Source organism: Callithrix jacchus, chromosome 4 (genome assembly GCF_049354715.1).
Source record: "Callithrix jacchus isolate 240 chromosome 4, calJac240_pri, whole genome shotgun sequence".
In the NCBI taxonomy this organism is placed as follows: Eukaryota; Metazoa; Chordata; class Mammalia; order Primates; family Cebidae; genus Callithrix; species Callithrix jacchus.
This window is the reverse complement of record NC_133505.1, coordinates 37,121,634-37,129,842: the sequence shown is the minus strand read 5'-3', so window position 1 is coordinate 37,129,842 and position 8,209 is coordinate 37,121,634. Positions and strand designations below refer to the sequence as shown.

At 42.6% G+C, this 8,209-nt stretch overlaps 1 protein-coding gene across 7 annotated transcripts in view; it reads right to left on the bottom strand.

Annotated features, from left to right (window-relative positions):
• Nucleotides 1-737: 737 nt before the first annotated feature.
• Nucleotides 738-8,209, bottom strand: part of LOC144576516 (serine/threonine-protein kinase MARK2-like) — a 67,016-nt gene continuing 59,544 nt past the window's right edge. For 5 of the 7 annotated variants that reach the window (XR_013533932.1, XR_013533933.1, XR_013533937.1 and 2 more), the window contains one exon: nt 6,731-7,887. The gene's annotated coding sequence lies outside the window, so the exon portion shown is untranslated. Of the gene's footprint in view, nt 2,746-6,730; nt 7,888-8,209 lie in introns of those variants that run through there. The other 2 variants (XR_013533935.1, XR_013533931.1) reach the window with 1 other exon arrangement.

Sequence of the window (8,209 nt, the reverse complement as noted above, 5' to 3'; positions counted from 1 at the left end):
ATAATCAGAGTTTGAAGGACTATTTTTCTTCAGTTGGATGGATTAAAACTATTACCAACCTTTAATAATTTTCTGACCCCTGCAATTCATTTTAATGACTTATGATTATTATTGTGCAAATACTTAGGATAAATTTTAATGAAAGGCTTTCTTTTATGTGCTGCAAATGATTGCTATGGTTAATAAAATTCACCTATTTTACAATAGTAGAAAGAGGAAAAGTTAGAATTGATTTTTTTAAAAAGACCATTAAGACCTTTGGAAGTGGGTATCTCACTGTATTCCCGATGTCACTGACTCTAAGGTGCAAATTTTTTTCCAGTTTTAACATTGCTGAACTCAGGGTGCCTGTGACAGGCACCGAGACCAGGCAGCTGTCAGGATGTAGCCGTAGCTGTCATTGCCTGCTCTGGTTCATCCAAAAGTGCTAAATCATGTCGGGGACCTGGGGGACAATTCCAGAGACAAGAGTGCGCTCTTTAAAGAACATTCTTGATTTTGAAACATGGACATTAATGAGTCAATGTCAAAAAATGGTTGTGAAGAGTTGAATTCGGAATGTGAAATTGTCTCAGGAATGCTTAGACAGTTTATTTCAATTACATTTGACTTTTCATATGTGTGTGTACATACACACACACACACACACACACACGATATAGAGGAATGTCTTTGCTAAATAAGCCTTAAGAAGCGATTTCAATGAGGTCCAAATAAAAATTAAAATGATAAACAAGTATTTAATCATCATTTAATTGGCAGCATTTTTTGTCTCCATAGAACATAAAATAATGGTGTTATATATTCAGTGATATCTTCGATATAATCAAGCATAGCGACTCTTTTGTATAAAATCTTAAACATTTGTATTATTTTTGAAAGTCATTCACAGCTCCAAATATTAAAACTGGTACACTTTTAATTTAAAGGTTAGCATATTTCAGTTTAGCTCTTTCAATACATGTTTACTGAAAACCTGCAAAAATGAAGAGATATATATCACATACAATGTGGAATATTAAAATATATGATAGCTCATACTCCAAAACAATTTACAGTCTGATTGATCCATGATATTACTGATCTATGATTATGAGTAACATTCATTCAAAAAATATGTACTGAGTAATTTCCATGTATCGGGTTCAGTTCTGGGAACTGGGAATACAGTAGTAAACAAAGCAACCTTCCTACCCTCCTTGAACTCGCCTTCTAGAAGGAAGACCGTCTGTAAAAGGGACATATAAGTAAATGTATATAGTGCTGGTCAGTGATAAAGGCTAAGAAACAAAAGTAACTGAAGACTGGAAGAGGACTGTAAATGTTGGAAGGAGACTGAAGTTTTAGGTAAGTATCTAGAAAGCCTCCACCAGAAAACCTGCAGGAAGTAGGGGGCAAAACAGATCACAGGGGAAAAGAAAATTCCAGTGGAGGGAACATGGAAGGCCAGAAGCGGAGGCGTGCCTGCATGTTGAGGAACGAGGAAGGTAGTCCAACTAGAGTGGAGAAAAGAGCGTAGCAGGTGATGGCATCAGAGAAGTCAAGAGCAACCAAGTCACACTGAGCCCGTGGTCAGAGTTAGGACCTCTGCTTTTCTTCTGAGTGGGATGAGAGTCATTTGCGATGTCTTAGCAGAGAAGTGACTCACTTTTCATGGGTTTGCCTTGACTGCTATGTTGAGAGGAGACTGAAAAGGGGGCAAGGCACAGCCGGTAGCCAGTTAAGAGGTGTCTTAGTCGAGGCCCAGCTGCTATTACAAAATACCTGGGACTGGACAATTTCTAAACAATCAAAACTGACTCTCAAAGTTCCAGAAGCTGTGAAGTCCAAGGTCAAGGCACCAGCATATTCTGAGTCTGGTGAGGGCCTGTTTCTCATAGATGGTGCCTTCTCTGTGTCCTCGCATGGCAGAAGACAAAAGGACCTAGCTAGTTCCCTGCAGCCCTTTCATGAGGGCATTAATCCTATTCATGGGGGTAGAATCCTCATGACTGAATCACCTCCCAGAGATCCCACCTTCTAGTACCATCAGGTTGGGGTTTAAGTTCCAACATATGGATTTTAGAGGGACACACACATTTAAACCACAGCAGCAGGTGAAAGATGAGGGCACCTTGGATCATGGTAGTGTGAGTGAGGAAGGTGAGAGTGATAGAACTTTGAATATATATACAGATTTGAGATGAAGTCTCACTCTCCCAGGCTGGAGTGCAGTGGTGCAATCTCAGCTCATTGCAACCTCCACCTCCCAAGTTCAAGTGATTGAAAACCTCAGCTTTCCAAATAGCTGAGACTACAGGTGCATGCCCCCACACCCAACTAATTTTTTTTCATATTTTTAGTAGAGACTGGTTTTCCCCATGTTTCACAGGCTGGTCTTTAACTCCTGACCTCATGTGATCTACCCACCTTGGCCTCGCAAAGTGCCGGCATTATAGGTGTGAGCCACTGCACTCAGCCAAATTCTGAACATATTTTGAAGGTAGCACCAACAGGATTTGTTGATAGATTGGAGGTGGGGCATGAAATACAGAGAGTTGTCACATGATGCCATGGTCTTTGGTCTGAGCAAATATAATGAAGTTGTCATTAGCAGGATGAGAAAGAATCGAGGAAGCACCATCAAGATCTCAGTTTTGAACACGTTGCATTTGAGATGCTGTGCTCTGTGAAGTGATTCCAGCAGGTCTAGAATTGGCCTGAACTTTTACTGAAATGAGAAATAGACCTGCATAGCATCGTTCCCTGGGAAGACACAGAACATATTGATTACTAGTGGTACTTTGTACCCATAGGTCTGTGGAGTTTTTGGATGGTTTATACTACCTTGTCAGCATTGTTGATTAGTAATGGTGAGGTTAGATTGATGGCTTGCACCTGGTTTCAGTGAGGACCGTCTCCTCCCTCACCCCCTAGAAGGCTCTGCCATTGGGCTCAGTTGCACAAGAGCAAGTGCCCAAGTGATGCCTATGGGATAAAAGGCACCCAAGATCAGACGGTCATGGTGGTTCACACCTGTAATCCCAACACTTTGGGAGGCTGAGGTCGGTGGATCACCTGCGGTCAGGAGTTTGAGACCAGCCTGACCAATTTGGTGAAACCCATCTCTACTAAAAATACAAAAATTAGCTGGACATAGCCGTGGGCACCTGTAGTCCCAGCTACTCAGGAGGCTGGGACTCGAACCCAGGAGGTGGAGGTTGTGGTGAGGCAAGATCATGCCACTGCACTCCAGCCTGGGTGATACAGCTAGACTCCTCAAAAAAAAAAAAAAAAAAAAAATCCTGAGACCCAAGACAAGACTCCATTTGGGGCTCCCTAGTTGTAAGGTGTTCCATCTACGTATCAGTGGTTCCTGATCTGGGAGAGGGCATGTCAAGTGTGGCCCTTCCAGAGGGAGGATAATTGGAGCTTGCACCTGGCCCCTCTGGACCCCTTGCTGTGTGACACAGCCTGTTGGAAATAGATGTTCAGTGCTGCAAAGAAAAACTGGCACTGAGACAAAGTGTCTTTCAGCAAGGCAATTTTTGCCTCCTGGACTGCAGGAAGGGTACCCTCGCTAGTCATCGTGCATGAGAGTACAAAGAACAAAGGTAAACATGCAAATTTATTTCTTACACATTTGGGGTTGTCACTGCTGTGTCTGATCTCCATTGGCTGGAGCCAGACCTCACAATCTAAACTAAAACCCCATTGGCTAACAACTTAAGACTTTTCTAAACAGGTAAAAGCAGTGGAGAGCTGGGAAATGCCTGTGAGCACGTCCAGCACAGTTAAAGTACAAGGACATAAAATGTACTATGTGCCTGTAAGCATGGCATGTCTAATAGCTGCATAGGATAGGGCTTAACGAAGAGTTATTAGCACACTTATGATTTATTCTTTAACAAGAAACCAAACTTTAAAAAGGAACTTTTCTACTTCCCACACAGCCCTCGGTTGTGATGCATGCCCCTACTTCAAGCTGCTGCTATATCGTATCCTCTTCCTGCAGAAAACTGTGGATTGGTAAACACTGTCATTTGGTGACCTGTAAGTCTTTAGCAATGAAACTCTGCTCAACTGCCACCAATAAAGCAGATGCCAGTTAGACATTAGGAGGTTGATTACAGAAATGGACTCTAAAGCTCCTCTGTCAAAGATGAAGTCTATTTACCCACTCTTTGAATTGACCAGTGACTTTCTTTTGGTAACAGAATGTGGTAATAGGAACAGTGGCTGGTTCTGGGCCTAAGCCTTGTTAAGTGAAGCCAAATTCCACCTGGGGTTGCCTCCGTTCTTGTGTCTAAGTTAGATTGCAGTAACAAACTGCAATCTAACCTAGACATAAATTAGATGAAAGCAAAACTCACGAGCAGACTTTGGTAACAAATAGCTGAGTCCCAACCAGTCACAGCAACTGAGCTTCAGTCAGTTACAGGTGGCCAACTGATCAGACCAGCTTCAAATATAGTGTCTGCTGATTGGTTACTGAGCTGTAACTAATCAAGTTGTTTCTGAAGCTCATTTCTGTTCTCTGTCTATAAATGCTGCCTGCCTACGTTGCAAAGTAGGGCGCTCTCACCTGCGTGTTTTCTCTCTCTTCTTCTTCCTCCCACCCTCCCTCTCTCCCTCCTACCCTCCCTCCCTCTCTCCCTCTTACCTTCCCAACCTCCCTCTCTCCCAGGCTATCCTGATGAAGGATGAGACATGTGCAGCAGAGTGAAATCAGCTCAGTTTTCCCAGCTGAGGCCCCATACATTTGAGAAAGCCCAGAAAAGATTACTCAAGCCATTCAGCAAACCCACAGCTGACAATAGATGCATAAATGAGCTTCACCAAGCCCAGCACAAATTATCTGAACTGCCCAGCTGGTCCACATACTGTAAGCAAAAATAATAGTTTGTTATATGCACTAAGGTTTTGTGGTTGTATGTTATACAACATTATTGTGGCAATGGGTAACGGACACATATGTTCAAGTAGAGATGTCAAGCAGGCAGTCGGATGCATGCGTCTGAAGGTCAGGTGAGAAGTCCAAGCTGGAGGAAACTGTGAGAGCATTCAGCAACGTAGTGGACACAGCTGCTCCACCTAGACTCCCTGCGGTACCTTGTTTTCTTTTGAGAGCCCCACTCCTGCTTTTGCTTCTAACACCCAGCACCTGTGTCTTTTTGGAGTCTTCCCTTAGGCTTTTAGAGCTGCTTTCCCCTCCACAATCAGAAAACAAGATATACTTGGAAATTGACTTCCCTCCAGGACAGTGGTCCCCAACCTTTTTGGCACCAGGGGCCAGTTTTGTGGGAGACAGTTTTTCCATGGACCGGGCAGTGCAGGGGATGGTTTTGGGATGATTTGAGCACATTGCATTTATTGTGCCCTTTATTTCTATTATTATTACATTGAAATCTACAATGAAATAATTACACAACTCACCATAATGTAGAATCAGCGGGAGCCCTGAACTTGTTTTCCCGCAACTAGATAGTCCCATCTGAGGGTGATAGGAGACAGTGATGGATCATTAGGCACTAGATTACCATAAGGAGCATGTAACCTAGATCCATCACATATGTAGTTCACAATAGTGTTCCTGCTTCTATGAGAATCTGATGCCACTGCTGATCTGACAGGAGGTGAAGCTCAGTTTCACTCTCTGGCCCACTGTTCATCTTCTGCTGTGCAGCTCAGCTCTTAACAGGTCAGGACCAGTACCAGTCCCTGGTCCAGAAGTTGGGGATTCCTGTGCTATAAGACAGGAGGTGGAGCTCAGGCAGTAATGCGAGGGATAGGGAGTGACTGTAAATACAAATGAAGCTTCACTTGCTTGCTCATCTACCACTCACCTCCTACTCTACAGCTCAGTTCCTAACAGTACCACAGACAGGTACCGGTTCATGGCCCAGGGTTTGAAGACTCGTGTTCTAGGACAATCCTTGACCAGTGACACACAGGCACAGGGTACAGAGCAGAAGGTGTGTGAAAGCCTAGTTCTCTTGTTCCAAAAAAGGCTGGGCATATCTTAAGCCCCAGGGTTTCTGTACACCCAGGATTGGGTTAAAACCACCACCCTTTGCAAAGCCTGCCTGAGATTAAACCTTTGCTGGGCTTTCTCTCCTCTGTTTACATCTCCCTCAGCCTTACCAGTCCAGGGAGTATTTCCTTAAGAAAGCATGTGCGTACAAATCAGGCTCTGCTTCTGGGTCACCCACCCTAAGACAACACATAAGTAATATTTGAAGCCATAAGTCGAGATGAGCAATCTATAAGATTAGCAAGGGGTTTTGTATTCATAGTTATTCTCTATATTTAGCATTTTAAGCATTTTGATTCTTTTTAATTTTGCATTCCTTTTTAAAGTTTTGGAACCAAGGCAATTCTGAATGTTGCTAAGTATAAAGTCTGCCCTTGCACTGATGAATTTATGGAGCAAATATTCAAGATTCTGTCAGAGTCGGATTTTCTAACCAGGTTAACATCCCCTTGATAACATATTGGCTTCTGGATGCAAATGTAAAAATAAATAGAGGGATGGGAGTGTGTGAGACCGTGCGCAAGTGTGTGTGTGTGTGTGCACAGACACTTCTATTGAGGCAGGAATAAAGGAGTCCTATGCGTGTTATTGGCCATCAGACCAGGTGAGAAACAGCCCCATGGAACTAGAGAACACATTCCAGATTCTGGAATGTTTTGCACAGTATCTGAGAGTAATATGGTAAAGCTCCAAAAAGAAAAAATGAACACAAATACGTATCATTCAAAAATATTTATTTTAGGTCATTTACTATATAACTGTCAATGCACATGTAGGATGAACTTATCAGACATGATTCTGCCCTCTCTGCCCTTAAAAGTTTATAGGCTAATGAGGGGAGGAGAGATAGGCATTAAATAATTACCTAGATAATCCTTTACTTGTTATTTGTGTTTGAAAGAAAAAGTACGAGGCATTCTTAGGGTAAATGACTGGGGACTAACTCTCTGTGTTAGTAACTGGAGAAAACACTCTTTGGCTTGTCCAGACTCTGAGCCCATCACCAGACTCTGAGCTCCCCAGAGCAGAGACTGTGTCTTGCTCACCCTCCATCACAATGCTAGATTTGTGGCACTTTAAAAATGTTTGTTGAATGGATGCATGAGGTTACTAGTGAGGATGAGAATAAGGGCTGGGTAAAGGAGACCTAGGAGAAGAGATTTCAACGTAAGTTGAAGCCAGATCATGGAAGACCTTAAGTATCATTTGAAAAAGTTTGGACTTCATCATGTGGGACATGGGGGGGCCACTAAAAGTGTCTGAGTCAGATTGATGTGATTAGAACTGTGTTTCATGAAGGCAACTCTGGAGAGGCTGGGGGCAGGGGGCCAGCTGGGAAGTCACGTAGATTGGTGGTAGCAGAAAGGGATGGGGAGGAGGGAACAGCGACAAGGGGATGATTGGCTGCATCAGACCCTGAGAACTCATTTCAAGTGAGAGATTTGCTCTGGGGCATTTGCCACCAGAGGCTGCAGTTCACATAAACTCTCTGTAACGTTTCCTAAGAATTCTCCAGAGGCTCATGAGTTTTCTAGTTAGGTAATTAAGAAATAGTTATGTTCTCAAGAGAATAGCTGAATGCCCTAGATAATTTCTCCAATTTTGATTTAGCAAATGGGTGAGATAACTATGCCATCCTTCCTTTTTGACTGATGCCCACCTCCTTCAGACTAAACAACCATTCAATCACACTGCAGCAACATCAGTCACCGATGACGTCTTTAGAAGCTTCACTGTGTCAGCGCCTGGATTTGGGCGTCCCTTTATGAACTAGAGTTTATGGTTCATTTTTATTGCTCTATCTCCTACTCGCTGTAATTGCCATTACTGTAGATGATACCGTGGGTTGGTTTGTTCATTAAAAGTAAATAAGTCTGAAAGAAAAGGGAGCATACCAAAAACTTATGCTGTATTGCAAATTTTATATCAGAAGTCAGGAATGAGAAAATTTAAGATTCTCCAGGCACTCAAATGTTAATTTCTCTGCCCTACATATGTTTCAAAAGATATTTCAAATCTGATCCTGAATCCGAACTAATCATCCATAAGGTGGGTGGGTTAGCATGAGCATAATTTATCTTCTGGTTTGTTAATTTCATAAACAATATTTATGATTAATTATTCTGTGCACTCCTGAACATTTATGAGGGTCTATTATGTGCCAAACTCTTCCATATTTTATATCTTTATGTACCT